Here is an 18,706-nt window from a genome sequence, read left to right on the forward strand (position 1 = left end):
CTCTCTGGACTTCTGGTATTTCCCCGCTCCCTGCTCGTTAGATTCATCCTCCTCTCAGCAACTAGTATGAATTTAGGAAAATTGAATTCCAGCCATGTGGGTCTAAATTCAAGCTCCTTAATCGTAGGTACAGTAGGGACCACTGTCTTCTGGCCCTGCCTCCCTTCCCAGCCTCGCCTCACACCCCTCCTCAATCACACAGCAAACTCCCCTAGCACCCATGTGCTTGTAGCTCCCCACCTACAACATGCTGTTTGCACCTCAGGGCCTTTGCACATGCAAGTCTCTCTGCCTGGAACACCATTCCCATGTCTAGCCTCTTGGTCCCATCTTCCAGTCTGCATATTCTTTGAGGGCAGGGACTCTATCTCTCTTGTTCACTGTTTTATCCCTAGCTTCAGCACAAAGCCCAGCTCCTAGTAGGGGATCAGTAAACACTTCTGAATAATGAATGGACAATTTGAATAAAGATGCCCTTAGGCTGAACTCAGTACCTCTTTTCAGAGGTCTGGTAGCACGTGTTCCCTTGTGGTATTATATCGAAATTCTCCATCTCCCTCACTAGTCTCAGAGCTCATCCAGGGTGGCGGGAGTCAACCTGAGGTTATAGACCCATGGCCCCAAGATGTTCCCTGACATGCTGTGTTAGGTTTTCCCCCCATGTTTTCTTTCTTTCAAAAAAAAATTTAATTAATTGCCAACATTTTAATAGTGGGTGATTTCAAAACAATCCAAATATAGGCTTCTCTTGAAAAATATCATGTTCTGGTCACCCTGGGCTGGATCCCTGCATGACAAGGACAGGCCGGGGTTAACAGCTGCCCCTTCAGCCAGGACATTTGCTGTCCAGTCCTCACAGGTCCACCCAGCCCACTTTCTGCATCTCTGTCACCTGCCTGCCCACTCTGGCATTTGAATTTTCGGGTCTCGGGACACATCATATTCATCTGAGAAACTCTTCTTTTGAGGACATAACAGTGTCCTTATTAGGTCTCTGCTATGTGGCATGTCTTATACATGAGGCCAAATAAGCCAACACTTCAGTTGAATTAAACCTTTTCTTCTTAGCAAAGAGGGAAACAAGCTCAGTTACAAAAGTCAAAGTGCCCATGTGATTTTTTTAAAGCACAAGTTGTCCAAAGTCAGCGCAGCATCCACCCAAGGAGGACACAGGGCTGGGTGCCCTAGGGCAGCGCTTCTCTTTTAACGTGTGTAGGAACCGCCTGGGGCAGGGCTGGGGGGAGAGCCTGTTAAAAGGCACGTTCAGATCAGTGGGGACAAGCAGGGCCTGAGACTCTGCATTCGAACAAGCTCCAAGGGGAGGACAATCCTGCTGGTCCCTGCACACTCTTTCAGTGGCCACCACCCCTGCCGCTTGGCTGTTTGAAAGAAACATCTTCCCCATCGTTAGGGTGTCCTTGGGACAACCATTTGCCTGGCATCACCATGATAAAGCCCTTTGAGAATGCCCAACTCTTCATTTTAGTCCAGGAAAGGGAAACGTGGAAAGCAAAGGACACACAGCAGGTAGGGTGGGGCTCGGATGCCTTTGCCTTAGCCTTCCCCGCTCCCTACGGCTGACCCCCTGAAGTCCCCAAGTGGGCTATCTCACGGGGTCTCAGACTGTGACCCCCACAATAGGATGGGGGATGCTCTCAGAAGGACCTGAAGATTCTGGCTCAAGTCAACCTTAGTCACAAACCCCAACTTGCCAGCTTGGTGTTTTTTCTGAGCAGCCTTCACAGTTAAGCTCCCGTTCCCAGGGTATTATTTTTCCAGGTGGCAAAGGGAAGGCCTTTGCCCTCACAATGTCAGGGATCTCAGAGGAAGCAGAAAGAAAACTGACGTGTGCAGAACTGGTCCCCAGGGCTTCTCCCATGGAGCTGTAAACAGGAAGTTGCAGGTACACTCTTCAGGAACACCCTGTGTTTTTCTGCCGGTTCATTCTGCAGCCATTCTGCCCATTCAGATAAACTGGGGAGAGGATGATCAGAAACTCACTGAGCCTGTTGGCAGCCCGCACCTCCCCCTGCACTGACGCTGGCCAGATCTGGCGATAGCAAGGCTGCTGGGCAAAGATTTGCACCCGGGGAGGGGGCAGGCGATGGGTGGTGCTACAGGCTGCAGGGATGTGCCCTCTGATTACTCTAGCCCACTTTCCGCCAAATCCCCTCATGCCACCCCACCCCACCGGCCCAAAGAGACATTTCTCAGGGCCATGGAGGTTTGAGAAGCCAACCCCTGGATGTGGCAGCAGCTGGCATAGCTTTCAACAGCAGGTGAGAGGAGGAAGGGGAGATGGGGTACCCAGGCTCATACCAGGCTGCCGGCTCTAGGCTTTCATTATTGTCCCCTGTTTTCAAAGTTCCAGCTCCAGAGGAGGCTGGGGAGAGCAGAGTTTGGGGATTCGTTCAGCCTAGGTATACATAAAGAGCAGCAGACAAAATGTCCTTTATCAGCTATTTCCCAGGAAACAGAAAATTCTTCTCGTCGCCAGATTAATAAAAGGACAGGGAGACAGCCCTCTCTTCTTCCCTCTCCCCCATGCACAACACTGAGTCACTGTTCTGACACCCACTGGGAGGGTCCCTGTTGGAGAGAAGGCAGGGGTGGGCTGCATGACTTGGGCAGCTGCTAGGAAGACAGGTTCGCTGCCAGCCGGGGCACAGAAATTCTTTCCCAGGAAAGGGGAGGTGACGTAGCCTGCTGGGTAAACTGGAAATTATTAACCACAGGATGAGTAGAATCAAAAAGAGCTGAAAACCGATTGTTGGCTTTACCGGGAGTTGTAAACGTGCTAGGAAGAAAAGGACAAATATATTAGAAAAAAATTTTTTTTTTCCTGAACCAGGAAGCACCATTTCCAATAATTCTGTCAAGTAAAGCTATCCAGTGTTCTCTCCTGCTGGTATTTCAAGGTTGGTTTTGTTATTTCTTCACACAGATGGCCTAGGAAACACTCACTACACTCAATATATTTTTTCTTTTCTTTCTCCCTTTTTTTGTTCGCCCAAAGAATCTGGGTCTTTGTAATCTGCCCATTGCTTATTTTCTTTCTATTTCTGATTTAGATAAAACACTGACTTAAAAGGACCTTCGAGACTATTTACATCACAGGAGAATTTGAGATTCTTTTTTATCATAAAAATAACAGGTCCAGCTTCCTGCAGTCATCAACTAACATTTTATCGAGCATTTACAGTGTGTCTGGATGGGTGGTAGTTCTATTTTTAAATAGATTTTTGTTGTTGTCGTTATTGAGTTGTATGAGTTCTTTACATATTTTGGATATTAACCCTTTATCAGATATGTGATTTGCAGTTATTTTCTTCCATTCTGTAGGTTGCCTTTTCATTTTGTTGATCCTTTCTTTTGCCGTGCAGAATTGTTTTAGTTTGATGCAGGACCCCACTTGTTGATTTTTGCATGTCCAGCAATCCAATTTCTGGGTATTTATCCAAAGGAAATGAAAACAGGATACCGAAAAGATACCTACACTCCCATGTTTATTGCAGCATTATTCACAATAGCCAAGGTATGGAAAGAACCTAAGTGTCCATCAGTGATGAATGGATAAAGAAGGTGTGGTATATTTACATACAAGGGAATATCATTCAGCCATGAGAAAGAAGGAAGTCCTGCCATTTGTGACAACATGGATGAAAAGGGAGGGCTTTATGCTAAGTGAGATAAGTCAGACAGAGAAAGACAAGTACTGTATGAGACCCCTTATATGTGGAATCTAGAAAAATTGAACTCATTAGAAACAGACAGCAGAATGGTCATTACCAGGGGGGGGGGGGGGGGGGGGGCGGGGGGAGAACTGGGGAGATGCTGGTTAAAGGGTACAATTTGCAGTTAGAAGATGAATAAGTTCTGGAGATCTAATGCACAACACTGTGAATATAGTCAACAATACTGTATTATATACTTTAAAGTTGCTAAGAGACTAGATCTTAAGTGTTCTCACCTCCCAAAAAGAAGTGATCATTATTTGATTTATTTGACGTGATGGAGGTGTTAGCTAACAGGCTATGGTGGGTATCATAATTACCATAATAAATATGGTAATTTATTGCAATAAATACAGTAAATGTATCAAATCAACTTACATGTATACAATGTACACTTTACATTTATACAACGTAATATGTCAATTACATCTCAATAAAAATAAATTAAAAAGACTGATGTGTGAACAAACCACCCAGAGACTGTATCAACACACAGAGCCTGAATCATTTGCTGTGGGGCCCTGGGAGTCTGCATTCCTAACAGTTTCCAGGTGATGCCAGTGCTGCTGGCCTCTGGACCACACATGGAGTAGCAAAGCTTATACCCCAATCTCATCTAATCCTTACGTTAGGCTGGTGGAACTGATTTCATCAAAAGAACTTAAGGAGTTTTCCAAATGAAAGGGAGGAAGACAGGCCTGAAACAATCTTCAGTTTTGGAACAGGCAATGCCAACATGGAAAGGTGAGCAGATGTGAATAAGATACCTGTGGGCAGGGGCAGGCCCAGGCTTGAGACATCCTCCTTAGCTACAGAAGACAGGAGTATAGACCTTGGGCTTTGGAGACAGAAAGACACAGATTCAAGTTCCAGCTCTGCCATTCTCCAGCTGGATGGTCCTGGGCAAGTAATGTCACCTCTCTGAGCCTTAGCTTCCCCATCTGTAAAATGGGGGTAAAACCTACCACCCAGGGTAAAAAGCAAGTGAGAAACCACATTTCCAGCATTTCACATCTGCCCACCACCTGGTCCCTGCCCCGCACATGGTAGCTCTTCACTCATTCAACAAACTTAATGAACACCTACTGATTTTCAGGTCTGTTCTACACACTAAATAAGAAAGGAAATAGACTGATGCGGTCGCCATAATAATGACCCAATGACCCCCCAAAATGCCCACATCAAAATGTTATCTTACATGGCAAAAGGGATTTTGTAGGTGTGATTAAGGCTAAGGACACTGAGGTGGGGAGACGAGCCTGGATTATCCAGGTGGATCCAGTCTCATCACATGGCGACGAAAGTGGACAAACTTCCACATGTCAGAATGCGAGCAGCATTTCTAAATCTTCCAACCCTACTCTGCTTAGATCCTGCTCAGAGCAACCTTGAGCTTCTGAGCGGAACTTGGAACCATCTAAGAACCAAGTGTAGGCTTATGTTCCTCACATCTTGCAGTTCTCACCTGGGTAGCTTTCAATTTGCAGGGGGTGGAAATGACCTTCACTCACTTCCAGTTCCTCTGCAGCTGCTGAGGCCTGAGAAACCCCATAGTCACGGACACGTGCCCCGTGAGCAGCTGCTCTTTGACTCGAGTCTCTCCACTTATGGGAAGCTGGTTTTCCTTGGAAATCGAGGGAGATTGTGGGATAAGTCTTGAGCAAAAGCGAACGCTCCAAGCAAGAGAGATTGAACTGGGGCAGGATGGAGGCTGTTCATTCTTAAGAATATCTTTTTCTTGCTTTAATACACGCAAATTTAAGCCCAGAGGATTTGGGTATGAAAAGCTACACAATCATATACCAAAATGTGTGTTTTTAGGCCCAAGACATTTTTATGTTCCTGACCTTTGTACAGGTGTGTACGTTGCGCTGTATCGCATGGCATCCTGCTGAACGTATGTGGCGTGTCTATGATCCAGTGCATTCAACAGCTGATAATCATGACCCCATCAAGGAGGCTGACTACTTAGTCACTGCTAAGCATTTCACACGCATGAGGAGCAGTAACAATAGGACAAGAACAGGAATCCCAACTCTGCCAATTACTGGCTTGGAAACCCCGAGCCAGCTACTCGATTCTCAGTTTCTTCATCGGGAAAATGGGAACAATACGACCATATTTCATCAGTTCTAAGATGCACAGTTTTTCACAATTTAGCAGCTCTGAAATCAGAACATGCCATACAGCCAACAGAGCTTTAGATGCGATAAAAAATGGTATTACCCGTCCGACAATCTTGTGGTGAGGATTAAAGGAGATTACACTTACAAAATTCTGAGCCTTGGCTCTGACACATGGTCCTAAAATACATATCAGCAACTAACACTTAATTTCTATCTCCAGCGCTGGGCTCTCCCACACCTGTCCAGTGATCATCTTAACTTGTCCAAGTAGGACCTTGATCTCCTTGCCCCATGCCTGCTCCTCCCCAGTCTTTCCCTTCTTAGTAAACCGTACCACCTTTCACCAGCTGCTCAAGGCCAGAAATGTAAGAGTCATCCCTGAGTCCTCTTTCCCTCATCCCTGGGGCAAAATCCATCCCCTAATTCCGTGAGCTCCATCTTCGAAATACATCAGGAAATTGACCACTTCTCCCCACCCCCACTTCTACCACCCTGGCCAGAGGCACCATCCCCTGTTGCCTTTGCTGTCACAGCAGCCTCCTCCTGACCCAGCTCCCGGCTTCCACCCTTGCTGTGTTCCCTCCCACTCTCCAACCGCACAGCACCCAAAGGATCCTTTAAAAGCTAAGTCCCTCCGCTGCTCGGAACCCTACTAGCCTCTGTCCCACTCAGGGCACAATCCACACCTTCACCTGCTACAAAGCCCTGCAGGACCTGGCCTCTCGGACCTCACATCCTCCCTCCCATGATGCTTCCCCCTGGCTAACATGTCCCTTCCACTCTGGCCACCTTGCTGTCCCTTGCACTTGCCAAGTTCATTCCTGACTCAGAGCCTTCACAGTTGCTATTCCCTCTGCCTGGCATGCTGTTCCCTCCCCTCCTTCAGGTTTCTACGTTTATGTATAAGAGACAATTATGTACTCATTTGCTTATTGTCTCTCTCTCCTCCTAGAATAAAAGCCCCTTGAGGATGTCAGAGACTAACCGTCTTGTTCACTGCTGTTTATCTTCAGCACTCAACAGTGCCTGGCGTATAGTAGGTGTGCAACATATATGTGTGTTGAGTGACTGAGTGAATGAATTAGTATGCATTAGGTATGCTTTCTAGACATATGAGGATATGCATGTGTATATGTTGTTATAAGCACATATATTTACATACACACACTATTCATATCTATATGTCTATATTCATATCCCTATCTATATCTATCTGTGAAACACAAAGCAGAACATACTCATTCACAAAGGGATACAAGATTTTATTTCTGGCTCTGTATTCATGGAGGAATTCTAGAGGCAAAACAATGCTGTATTTGAAGAAACATAAGCCCAAGGTCATACAGCTACCAGGTCCATCAGAAGCCACTTTCCTAACTGCACTGGATTGCCTCTTCAAAATCTCAGCATAAACTATGGGGAAGGAAAACATAAGAGCCAAAGAATGTTAGAGCTAGAAGGCTCTTCAAGACCTTCTAGCCCAGAGTCAACAAAATGTGTCCTACCACTTTCCCCTCTTGTGCCCTTGGCAGACATCACCAATAGATCACAGTACTTTCCCCCACTGAACTTCTGAGTCCTTCTTAACATATTGCTCCAGGCAGCCTCTGCCACTTAACTGAAATGATCTGCTGTCCCAGATCTGGCCTACCCCAATCAATTTTTGGATTGAGATTCTGAGGCCCAGAGAGGAACCATTATTTATCCCAAATTTCATAGCATGCCAGAGGCAAAGCCCAGGTCACCATGCTGGACACCTAGTTTATGTTCTCAAGGTCAGACATTAAGCTGGAAGGGAACTTAGAGATTATCTTTAATATGAAATCACATAGTCAGAAAGTCATTTTTTTAAAAAAAGATCTTTCGTTACTTCTGATTACTTCAAAAGATTTTAATCATTTGCAGCCAAAGGCAACTCACTAGTAAAATGAGCTCAGGAATCAGACCACTCCTGGCTGCCAGGAAGTTGCTAAATAGAACCAATTTAGCAATCAAGAGACCAAAAAGAACGTCCTGCCTTTGGGGAGACCAAGAGACAGTTCAGCAAAAATAGAAAGGGGCTGAACAGCTTGAATGGTGGAAAGTGAAGGAAGAGCAACACATTTTCCAACTAAAAATGGAATCAGAACTGTGTTCAGATTCCACCCCTCAGGCAAGGTAGCTCGAGACTAAATCCCAATTGTCCAAGCCAAACGTGCAGTCCCACTCCTCTGACAGTAAAACGTGCAAAACTGCATGTGACAAAATTCTGACCATAGTCCTGCTGCAGGACTTGGGAAAGTTTGCTCACTTTTACAATGAGAAACACAGAGAAATTCAGTCTCTTTTGCTTATGGCAAAATGTTGTTGCAACTGAGTGTGATGACTGGGCTGTGGCAGCCACCTTGGCACCATGAGGGAAGCAGGCTAAGGCAGGACTGACAGGCCTAAGATGCCAGAGCAGTGGGATCAAAGGAAACCGGATGCTTGGTAACATGAAGAACCAGGGAGTCAACAGGCCCTGAAGACACTCTACATTGAATCATAGATCCTCCTTTGTTTAAACTGTTCTGAGTTTGTGTTTCTGTTACTTGCTCCCCAAAGCATCCAAACTGGCACATGAAATCACCTCTCCTTTCCTTCTAGAGATTCAAACAGGCCTAGTCAAAGCTCCAGACCTCTCCCAACTCGCAGGCATTGCACTCCCACCCTTCCAATTGTATAAAGACAGAGCAGACCCTTATATCCAAAGGCAGCTGGGAAAGCTCTACCATTACCAAAATATATTCCCGGTGTCTGAATACCACTCTGAGTGAGGCATGGTTCTCATTAGGTAGGCAAAAGGTCCTGGGATAGAATAAGTCCCCTAATTGTGAAGGAATTAATCATATCTCTTTCTTCTTGTAAGAAACGTGGTCAATGTGTATTACTGGAGAAGCATGTGCCAAGACAGGAGCAAATGTACAGGGGTTTTATTAAAGGAAATGCCCATGGGATTAATGGGGGAGAGAGCGAGGGCTTGGACAGCAGTCAGACCATGATGCACTCTAACCCTGAGTGAGGGAGAGAGGGAAGATTGGGTGGAGATGTCCTAGGCTGTTGTGTTATCACAATGGTTTGGAGGGCCGTGCTTGAGCCAAAGTCTACTGTCAGAGTCGTCCTATGTCTGCCAGGGATGGCCCACCTTTGTTCTTCTGCCACACAGATGCAGCAGGGGCCCTTAGTCACTTACACACCCTGTAAGCAGAGGGCTGCAAGGGGCATTCCCTGGCTGTCACAGGCAGCTCGGGAAGAAAAAATGGGCTCACGGGGTGGGGAAGAAGGAGACATGAGGGTCCAGCCGGAGATCAAAGTCTGTGATGGTCATGTGCCCTGCCACCCAGGGACTCAGTCAACCTCTTTCAGTGACGTTAGCTCAGTGCACCTATGTGTCACCTGGGTACCTGGTTGCTGTCACTGTTGTGGGAACTCAAGGTCATGGTGTGGTGTAGGCTAGGGTGGCATGAGAGGAAGCTGGGCTCACAAGGTCCAGGAGCCACAGAACCTGGGTATTAGTGTCACTCTGGACTCTCAAGGGCCATGCACTTTGGGGCGGTTTGAGGCAATTCACCTGGTAAACCCCAGCTGACCTCTGACTTATTCATTGTATTGGAAGGATATAAGCTCAAGTGCTGCATCAGAGATACAAAGACACAGTGGCTTAAAGGAGAGAGCAGTCAGCATGTCCCCACATATCGGTGCAAGTGCAGTGTGGGAACTGGGGCCCAGGCTCCCACACTCTTGTTGCTCTGCCCTCCTTGGAGTGCTGCAGAATCATACTGATGGAATAATGCTTTAGCAGCACATGTACATGCCAGGCCCCATTCTAAACACTTTATAGCTGTGACTCTTTTAGATAGTAGTATCTCAGTTTTACAGAAAACAAAGAGGTTGAATCACCAGCTCCACCACCTGTGCTCCTGGCGACCATACCCTTCAGTAAGATGCGCGGGGTGAGGCGGGAGCAGTGCATGTCCTCCCCTCTTTAAGGACGCAAGACAGACACCATTAGCCAGATGGCCACCCTTGGCTACATGGTTGCAAGGAAGGCTGAGAAATGCAGTCTTTGGCTGGGCAGGCACGGGCAATGTCTCCAGTGAAATTTCTACTCCTCTGCCTGGAATGGCTCTCCCAATCTTTTTGTCATGATTTAGGCTCCCTTTACCATCATTCAAGACTCAGTTCAGTTCATCTTCACTGGGAAGACACTCCCATTCCCCACACTGGCTGGGTTAACGCCCACCCCCACCCCAGGCTCCCATAAGTTTCTGAGATTCCATCTATTTCAGCTCTTATCGTATGTTATTGTAAGATCCTCCCTGGACCCAACAGGCCAACAGACGTTGTTCGGCCCACATAGTGTTTTAAAGAAGACAGAAAAGAAAAATCATACAAAACTCCAAATATTTGTTTTCTCCTTAAAAATCATGAAGTACAGTCATACTGAGCAGTTATTCTTGTGTAGGAACAGTCGACTGGGACTGAGTGGCTCCCTAATCCCTGTGCAGAGGACACAGTACTTTTCACGCAGACCCAACAACTCCCTACTGTCTCACACCCTGTCTGCTTCATTTATTTATGTTGCCTGCCTGGCCCCTGTAGGAAGGAGGAAGGAAACCCCCTGGACCACGGGTTTCTTTGGGGGGCAATGTGCATTTCTTCTGGGTGTACCTTGCACTTGGCACATGGTACGTGCTCAAATGCACTCACTGAGCCTGTGACTAGATCCACGGAAACCTTCAGAATTAAATTGCATTGTGGCACCCGCTTACAATCCACCCACCCCTCACCCCAAAGGATTTATATTTAATTGTCTTTGCAGAATCGAAGCCTGCGAGCAACTTCACACTGGAGACCCTTCCCAAACGTTAGAAATGCAGCAGCTTGGCCGGCCTCGTGCTCCAGCCTATCAATAGTCAGCCTGTCTCTGGTAGTGTTTCCTGGGCAGCCGCATTGTTCTTAGTGACAGAGAAGCAAAGGCGACCTTCTAAGTCCGACCTTCCCCCTGCTTTGCTTAACCCTCCCTGGCGCCCTCCCTCGCATCTCTTTCTCTGCATGGCACGCCCCAACTGTCTATCCTGCAGGATGGTTTTTTATTTTTTTATTTTTGTCAGCACTCATCAGTGTGGTAGGGATGGGAAATAAGAGCCCTGGCCCATGTGAAAGTGCTTTACTGGGGTCTCCAGGGAGAATCCTGTGCTGCTTGCAGCGCCAGAGGTCACCGTCACCTTGGCCTTGGAGGTGGCCTGTTTACCAAAGTGAAATGAAGATATCAGTCAGATGTCAGGGAAATGCTAATGGCGGGCGCCGGCCAGGGAGCTGGGTGCGCGATTGGCTGGGCCCCGCTATCCCTTCCTTCCCAGTTTTGCAGCACAAAAGCCTCGGTGACTTAGCAACTCTGATAAGAGGTCAATAGGCAAATGTCAGGTCCCTGATTGAATGCTTCTCTTGGCGCGGTTGCAGAGCCTTCCAGACAGCCTCTCTCCCTTTTCCACACCCCTCCATACATCCATTCAACTGGAGGAAGGGTAAGTGTTTGTTTGAAACCCTGGCCCACCCTTTCCCTATCTCTGGCAGGAAAGAAAGCCTCATCCCTCGGGTCCCAAGGTCTGGAAGCACAATGAGAACCGGCATCATTATCCTCTGGCCATAGATGGCAAGAGCGGGGTGTTGACCAGGGCTCATCACTTAGGAGGATGGATGGGACTGGATTCTGCAGCAGAAAAGGACAGGAAACAGTGGAGCCCTGTTTACGGCTGTGTGATAGATAAGCACAGCCGTGCAGCCTCCCAACACTGGGCCTCATTAAGAAGTCACTACCTGAAACAGGACCCCAGCGTCATGAGGCCCAAGATGAAGCAGGCCTATTAGGTCTGTCTCCCAGGGGAGCAGCTCCTTTTCACATTCCTTCTATTGCTTTTCCATCCTGGGGGTTAACATCTGAGATGCGCTTCCCCTGCTCTGCTCCGGGGAGTCAGGCTATACCTCTGCTAGAGCTGGCTAGCACCCCATCATCTTCAGGCACCCCATCATCTTCAGACAGCCCCCTTTCCGCCCTCCCAACTTCAGCTGGCTCCTCCTTTGGGCTCCTTTGTGAGAAGCTAAAGAGTTACTTTGTTTGTATTCAACATCCAGGTTTTTCTGCAAAGTCGTCTTGCTCCCCAGTCAGCAAACTGCTTCAATTCCTTCTCTGGGCTTTTTCTTCCAGCCCTGCATTTGTCACAATAAACCCATCCCTTCAGGGAGCCCTGCCCTGCTACTTTCTAAAGCTAGACCACTCTCTAGTCTGTTGATGGCATTTCAGGGCAAAACAACAGGAAAATGATGATCTCTTCCACATTTCCAGAATCAAGTTTAAATTATCACCAGCTTGCTAAGGCTCTCCTTGCCGCCTATGAAAGAGCAGTGTTAAAAATGTGGTTTCACTTTTCCTGCCACAAGGGTGGAGATTGAAAAAAAAAAAAAAGCCCCCTGGTTCCTTCCAAGCCTGAGAGCAGAACTTTGGGGTCCGTCGGCCATGACAAGTTCCTTTTGTTCCCAGCGGTCACCGACTTTGTGCTCATCTGGTGAGCACTGCCAGTAGGATTTTGCAGCAGGAGTGCACAGTCCTGCAGAGAGGGTAAGACCAAGAGAACAGTGCTCACCAGCAACCCAGCAACGGGGACTCAGGAGTTCTTTTAAAGCTTGGAGGATGACTGACGAGCTCCCCTGTGGGACACATGGCCTGGGAGGCAAGGATGGCAGGAGATGAAGTCTCTGAGTTGATGTCTGCGCGTTCTCCCTTCTCATATTTCACGGGAAATGGGGAGTGTCTGGGTGGTGGTGAGCATGGCACGGGCCATGGAGAAAATCACTCCCTTAAAGTTCAGGAAAAACAGTGACAAACAGAGCAGTCTCAACTTGTTTTCTCTTCTTCAGGAAATCAAGTGATGTCTAGAAGGACTGGCCCTGTGTGTGCTTGGGTTTTTCAGAGGATGGAGGGTCCACAGGACCACAGGGACCGGGGACTCTTGTGGAATAAGTGGGAGGCCTCACACTTATCCCTTTCTGCTGGCTATTTTCCCTTTGTGCCCTCCACCCACCCCCAGAGCGATTCCCAGCCCTGGAAGGTTGACCCCTCTGGACTGTGTCACTCAGTCTCACTCAGCCTCTGGTTTCTGGTTGTTTGCCCAATAGGAGGCACTAAAAAGAAATGGAAAGTGAGGAAGGGAGAGAGGTTGGGGCATTTCTTCCTCGTTGCTATCTTCCTAAGGCACAGGTCTCTGGCAGTTGTGTGACTCTTCAGACCTGGGGATGGTAATGGCTTCTGCTATTATTAGTTGTATCAGTTATCTACTGCTGTGTAACAAATCACCCCAAATGTAGGGATTCAAGGCAATCGTCATTTATTTGCAGATGATTCTGCAGTCAGGGCTGGGCTCATCTGGGCAGTTCTTCTGCTGGTCAGGGAATTACTCATATAGCTGCCATCATCTGACAGGTTGACTAGGTGGATGACCTGATTGGGGATTGGTGCTGTCTGTTGGCTGGGTGCCTTGGTTCTCCTCTACGTGGCCTCTCATCATCTAGTAGGCTAGACTAGGCTTCTGTACCTGGAAGTCCAGGTCAGCTTCCGAGAAGGTGAAAGCAGAAGTTGCAAGGCTTCCAGAAGCCTTGCTTTGGGCCTCTCACAACACCACTTCTGGCACTTGACCAAAGCAAGTCCCAAGACTAGGCCAGAGTCAGGAAGTGGGAAAATGGACTTTGTCTTTTAACAGGAGCAACTGCAAAGTCTTTTTGCAAAGGGGTCTGGATACTGAAGTGGGAAGAATCTGTGACCATAACTTGCAACCTAGCACCATAGTTTTTGGATACCTCAAATTCTTTGGTTCTCTTAATTTTCCATTCCCATGCGAGTGGTGCCTTCATTAACCTCTCTTCAATAGAATCATCTGAATGACGTTCTATTTCCTGCCAGGACCCTGGTAAATATACCTTACAACAGTAGCACTATCTCTGTTCACTGTATAGTTATTATTGCCATTGTTGTTGACATGTAACCCTTGACTTGTTAGCAGTTTGATTTGCAGAGTCACGCTTATATCCTTTGTGCATTTACAACTGTGGCATTTCATGTCCAATGCAGCCCTACTCATATGAAGAAAAGCTGTCTCATCAGGAGCAGCTAACACTTTTCTAGCACGCACTATGGCCCAAACACTGTCCGAGAATTCTGTGTGGTCAAGATCTGACTCGATGCACACAGCAGCATCGAGAAGGAGACACCCCCTCACAGAAGAACAAACTAAGGCACTGACAGGTTAACTAATTTGCTCAAAGTCACACAGCAATTGGGAGAATGACTGTCAAAATCTTCCCAAAGAAACTTTTCTGATTTTTTTTGGCATTGATATTTTTTCAGCTTGTGAAGAGTCAGAAATCACAAAGAATTTAAGAAATCTGAATGTCGTCCAGCATCACATGCAATAAAATGGGCATGATCTGCTCTCCTTTGTACAGTGTAATTGATAACTGTGTCAGAATGCTATGAAATATGTAGGGCATAGGTATATAGCATGTCTTAAATTTATCCCTGTGTATGTTGATTTCTATAGACAGCTAGGCATCAGACCCGTGGTCTGGAATGCATCCCTGAAAATCAGACATGGCTTATATTATTTTGCCTTGCCTCACAGTTACACAGCACAGACTGTGGCTATTCCACTATATTCCACTGGGGGTTTGCTTTGAGTATCCACCGTGCTCAAGTCCACTCTCACTGACTTGTTATTGCAGGGCTGCTGGTGCTCAAAAAATCAGACCCTTGCCCACAGGTGAGTTTCTGGGGCCTGGTTAGTAAAACATACGTCAGAGTGCACTCAAACCTCCATCCAGCTGTCCACTGGGGCGTGGCTCTCAATGTCAAGAATAAGCAAAACCCTAGAAATATTTTCTTGAAGAAGGGCACTGTATTTGTTTTGTGGAAGGTGTCTCTGTCATTGGAAGATAAAACGATTCCATTCTCCCACCTGGAGTGCCTGAGTAGCTTTCTGATCGGCAGCCCTGCTTCCTGCCTTGTGCCCATCCAATCCATCCTCCATCCAGAAAGCAGAGAGATACTCTTAAAACATAAATCAGGTCATCTGTCTCTCCCTGCCTCCAAACTACCAAAACACATTCAGCATCTCCCTCAGACTCCTTCCTATGATTGTGCCTACTTCTCTGACTTCATCTCATGCCCTTTCCTCCTTGGTCACCCAGGCTCCGGCCACACATGCTTCCTCGCTGCTTAACAGACATGCCAAGATCACTCCCTGCACAGAGGCTCTGCACTTGCTGTTTCTTCTACCTAGGATGCTGTTCCCTCAGATCTCTGTTTGGCTGGCTCTTTCTCGTCGTCTTGCCTTGAATGTCACCTCCACCGAGAAGCCCTCCCTTCTTGCTCTTTCACATCACTCAGTAATCACAGCACTCATCACTAGCAGTATCTTTCTAGTTACTTAGCTGTGCACTTTCTTTTCCCCGTGAGCAGATGAGCTCCATGAGAGAAGCAGCACTGTGTGGGGTCACAGACACAACCCACTGATTCTGGGTCCGTCTCCAGGTGGCTCCCAGTTCACAGTTCTAGCCACAGCACCAGCCTGCTTCTGGAACAAGTGCTGGCATTTTGTCCTCAGCAGCTTTGGAAACCAGATCTCATTCCCAAACCTCGTGACTCAGTCGGCAGCAAGAGAGAAGGCTGGGGTGGGGACACAAGGGTGCCTTCAGTCTTGAGAGAGATAGCAGCCCTCCAAGGAACCGAGCCACAGATAAAGCCTGAGAATCAGTCCCGAGGGCTGCCCTGTTCGCTGGAAGCTGACCCTCTCCTAAACCCTGCCAGCTCTCAGCATCTCACGAACTCGGCTATCTCCCAGCCTTTTGAACGTGCCAGTATCGCCTAGCTACGGAACTACCACGCAGATAGGGCTCCAGGGATGAAATTAGATTTCCCTTTGCAGAACAAAGACAAACACACACTCCTCTAGCCCATCCTGGGAGAGCTGCATGGGGAGGGGCTGCTTCAGGGCCAGGCATTGAAAGCCCATGGGCTGTCTTGCTTGCTTCAGCGGTTCCTGGCAAAGTGCAACGGAGTTCTCCGGCTTTGAAATCTAATTGCCTGCCCATGGCTGTGAATCCATCTCCAAAGGCAAAAAAAAATATATATATATATATCTGTTTTAAGTGAGGGGGTGAGGGGGACGGGGACAGTTCTCGCGGAACCAGCCGAGATGAGCCCATTTAAGCTTTGGCATGATACCTTTGGGGGAGGCCAATTTTTAATACTCTAGTCTGAGAAGCTCCTGTTTAAAAGAGAAAGATCCATAAATGCAGCTCCTGTCAGTAATGAGAAAATGGAAATCACAGGCAAAATCAGAAAACTCATTCCCCCAGAATCTTAATGATCTCCAGAATAATTGTGCTGGTTTCTCAAATCAAGGAGTGAATGGTGACAGCTCCGGATTTTCCTATGAGGGTCAGATGGGATCATGTTTTTTTAATTGGGCTCATTTCTAAGCCATGTGCTTGTCATGATGCCTTAATCCCTTCGCTGTCCCCCAGAAAAATGCTTTCTCTCTCCGTGTTTCCCTCAAACAAATGCAGCTTCTCAAAGGCGATATGAGCCTCCCTCTCTTGCAAACAGATTTCTTATCATATGACTGCTCTGCTGTGAGTGAACTTGTATTTCTCTTGCATAAGAGAGCAATTTCCTGAAGGTTAAAAAAAAGGGGGAAAAAAATCCAACTGCTAGCCGCTCCTCGTTTTCCATGTAAATGTCTAGAGCCTCAGCTCCCAAATATAATGGGAAAGAAGCGGCTTTATTTTGGGAGGATGAACATCAATCTTTCAGATGGCAGTGAAATGCTTTCTTGCATTTGTTTTATTTGGCTGGAAGAAATTCGTTAACAATTTTAAGGGTTCTCCAGGCCAAAAGATACCTTCTGGTAAGATCTCCTAGCAGCTTAGAGTTCAACAATAATTAACAAATTAGAAAACTCTGCCATTACGGCCGACTATAAATTAGTGGCCTTAATTTAGGAGGCTTAAAACAAGGAATGAGATCTTAAAAGTAATAAAAATAATAATGAGCTTCAGGATTAAAAAAAAAAAAAAGGAAAGTGTAATTTCTGAAGTGTGCTCAGAGGTGTGAAAGGTGACAGCAGCCATCGATTACATAATGAAGCACCAGCTCTCTGACAGACATTGGCCATACCGTGAAGTCTCAGGGGAGCCTCAGATCTGTCTTGGCCAGTTCACTCTCCTTCTAGTTTCTGGCTACCAGCTTTATCCCACCCAGAGAGGACAGTGGGTCCTGTCCCGGGTGAGTGTGAGGGTCAGCTCTGCTAGTGGGGGTGGAGTGTCAAAGAAACAGGGAAGAGGGAGGGAAGGAGGCTAGGGGGGAAGAGACGACCATTCTACAGTCATTAACTGACTGAATAAAAGCTTGTTACGTATCCATTATGTCCCACTCACGCTAGGTGCCCAGGAGACAGAAGCGAGCAAAGCAAGACCCCACTCCAGCCCTCTTGGAGCTTATGGAGGAGATAACTTCAACCACAGAAACACATAGATAAGTAAACACAAGACTGTTGCTTTGCGGAGTCACTGGGAGCACGTGGGTGCAGGAATAACCAGGAGACAAGACCTGTGTGGTGGGCAGCGTGTCTGGGGTGTGAGGGAGTTTGGGGTGAATGGCCACTAGGTTTGAGTGCTTTCACATGCCACGTCCTGCCTAAGTATTCTTACAAGCATCATCTTATTCACTTCTCACACCAGCCCAGTGGGGCAGATGCCATTATAATCCCATTACAGACAAGTCCCCTTAGGCTCAGCGAGGTAATATTGCTGCCCAAGGTCACAGGGCTTATGATGTTCAAGAGCTCAGACTCATAGCCAGGTGGACCGGTCTCCATCGCCCATGACCCTGAGCAAACAGCATATAGTCCTCCCAGGAGTGGCAGAGATAGGCAAGGCCAGCCTCCCCGTCCTTGCCTCCCTGCACTTGCCTCCCCTTCCACTCTCAGGCAAGCACACACTCATGCTCTCTCACACGCACACTCACACAGTCTTTACACACACGCGCGAGCACGTGCACACACACACACATGCACACCCCCTGTCCTCCTGCTCCCAGAAGCCAAGGTGACCCTCAGCTTGCTGCCAGCTTCCCCACTTCCTTCCTCCCCAGTTGAAATGTTCCTTCGGGTCCAGTGTGACTCAGGCTATGAGCAAAGGGAGATGCTGAGCTCCCACCAAGGGTGCAGCTGAGTATCCCTGAGGAAGCGGCATCTGACCTGGACCTTGGAGAGTGAACAGGCATTTGGTCAAGAGAGCAGAAAGAAGAGCTTTCTGGGAAGCTGCATGTGGAAAAGTGTGGGCACGTGAGAAGCAGAGCACATCTGGGGAGAGAGGATAACGTCGGGTGGCTGGCTCAGACGTCCCCCTCCCCACTCCCCTCAGCACTCCCCCTACAGCCTGCTTCTCCCCAGGATCCCCCGTCTCAGCAGAGGTACCACCAGCCCTCCAGGGTCACAAGCCACAAATACAGGCGGCACCCTGGCACCTGCCCACTCACTCGTCCAAGCTGTCACCAAATCCTCCTAAATATAACGCGAATCTGCCCACTGCTCCGCCCCATCTTTGCTGCTGCTGCCGCCCGCCTTCCCGCACCCCCAGCTCCTCCTGGACTGCCGTCACAGGCTCCTGACAGCGCCCCCGCACCCATCACCCTGCACTCCTGGAGCAGCCGAGGTGGCCTTCCTCTCTGCACATCAGAATCCCTGCTGAAAACCGCTTCCCAGGGCACCGCTC

General features: G+C 47.9%; 1 long non-coding RNA gene across 1 annotated transcript in view; it reads right to left on the reverse strand.

Moving 5' to 3' along the window:
• Positions 1-3,961: 3,961 nt before the first annotated feature.
• The window catches only part of LOC113608208 (uncharacterized), a 52,298-nt gene continuing 37,553 nt past the window's right edge, over positions 3,962-18,706 (reverse strand). The window contains exon 3 of the long non-coding RNA XR_003428255.1: positions 3,962-7,273. This is a non-coding gene — a long non-coding RNA (uncharacterized LOC113608208). The remainder of the gene's footprint in view (positions 7,274-18,706) is intronic.

Source organism: Aethalodelphis obliquidens, unplaced genomic scaffold, assembly GCF_003676395.1.
Source record: "Aethalodelphis obliquidens isolate GAN/ISIS:26980383/991018 unplaced genomic scaffold, ASM367639v1 scaffold52, whole genome shotgun sequence".
Lineage (NCBI taxonomy): Eukaryota > Metazoa > Chordata > Mammalia > Artiodactyla > Delphinidae > Aethalodelphis > Aethalodelphis obliquidens.